A 2,043-nucleotide genomic window follows, 5' to 3' on the forward strand; every position below is an offset into this window, starting at 1 on the left:
GGTGTGAAGTGGTATCTTTTTTTTTTTTTTTTTTAAGATTTTATTTGAGAGAAAGAAAAAGAGCATGAGAAGGGGGAGGAGCAGAAGTAGAGGGAGGAACAAGTTCCTCGCTGAGCAGGGAGCTCCATGTGGGGCTCAATCCCAGGACCCTGGGATCATGACCTGAGCCCAAAGCAGATGCTTAACCCACTGAGACACCCAGGCGTCCCTGAAGTGGTATCTTGATTTGCATTTTAATTTGTATTTTCCTAATGACTAGTGATGGTAATTATCTTTACATGTGCTTATTGGCCATTTATGTATTTTTTTGGAGAAATATCTATTCAGATTCTTTGTCCATTTTTAATTTGCATTGTTTGAGTTGTTAGAATTCTTTATATATTCTAGGGGGCACCTGGGTGGCTCAGGCAGTTAAACTTCTCTCTTAGGCTCAGGTCATGATCCCAGGGTGCTGGGAGCCAGTCTCACATCAGGCTCCCTGCTCAGTGAGGGGTTTGCTTCTCCCTCTGCCTCTGCCTCTCCCCCTGCTTGTGCTCACACACTCACTCGCTCTCTCTCTCTGAAATAAAAAACCTTTTAAAAAAAGAATTCTTTATATATTCTAAACCCTTCCATTGTTTGCAAATATTTTCTCCCATTCTCTTTTCACTTTCTTGATAGTGCCCTTTGAAGCACTGAGTTGTTCATTTTGATGACACTGGGTATCTGTTTTTTCTTTTGTTTCGTGTGTTTCTGGTGTCCTAAGCACGTGGCCTGGTCCAAGATCATGATTTACTCCTGTTTTCTTCTGAAACTTTTATAGTTTTAGCTATTAAATTTAGGTATTTGATCCATTTTGAGTTAATTTTTGTATATGGTGTGAGGTAGGGGTCCACCTTCATTCTTTTGTGTGTGGATTCCAGTTGTCCCAGCACCATCTATTGTAAAATTATTCTTTCCCCCACTGAATTACCATCACACCTTGCTGATCATCCACTGGCCATAAACGTAAGAATTTATTTCAGGAGTCTCCATTCTGTTCCACTGACCTACATATCCTTGTGCCAGTGCTGCCGTGTCTTGGTCATTATAGCTTTGTGGTTTTGAACCCTGAAGGTAAGTCCTCCCACTTTGTCTTTTTCAAGATTATTTTGGGTATTCTGGGTCCCTTGCAATTCCAAATGAATTTTAGGATTGGCTTGTTGATTTCTACCAAAAAAGGGCAGCTGAGATTTTGATAGAGATTTTGTTGAATCTAGGGATTACTTTGGAAAGCACTGTCATCTTCATATTAAGTTTTATGATTCATGAACTTGGGATATTCTTATTATTTGGCTTTTCTTTAGCTTATTTCAGTAGTTTTGTGTAGTTTTCAGTGTACAAGTTTTACACTTATTTCGTTAAATTTATCCCTAAGTATTTTATTCTTTTTGATGTTATTGTAAATATAATTGATTTTTGTATGTTGGTCTTATAGCCTGAAACTGTGCTGAGCTCAGTTCTGTGTGTGTGTGTGTGTGTGTGTGTGTGTGTGTGTGTGTGTAGATCCCTTGGGATTTTCTCTATGCATAATCATGTCATCTGCAAATAGAATGCTTTCTTTCTGATTTGGATGCCTGTCTTTCTTTTGCCTAATTGCCTTGGCAAATTAAGAACTTCCAGTCCAGTGTCAAATAGCAGTGGCGAGAGCAGACATCTTCATCTTGTTCCTGGTCTTGGGGAGAAAGCTTTCAATCTTTCACCATTGAGAATGGTGTTGGCCATGGGTTTTTGTAGGTGTTTTTTGCCAGGATGAGAAAGTTCCCTTCTAATTCTAGTTTGTTGAATGTTTTTGTCTTGAAAGGATGTTGAATTCTATCATATGTCTTTCTGTATCTTATTAAAATGATCATGTAGTTTTTATCCTTTATTCTGTTGATACGGTATGTTACTTGAATTGTTTTTCATATGCTGAACCACCCTTGTATTCACGGGGTAAATCCCAGTTGGTCATGGTATATAATTCTTCATATATGTTATTGCACCTGGTTTGCTAATATTGTACAATTCCACTGACCTAGTTTG

The sequence above is a fragment of the Martes martes genome, assembly GCF_963455335.1.
Source record: "Martes martes genome assembly, chromosome: 2".
Classification (NCBI taxonomy): Eukaryota; Metazoa; Chordata; class Mammalia; order Carnivora; family Mustelidae; genus Martes; species Martes martes.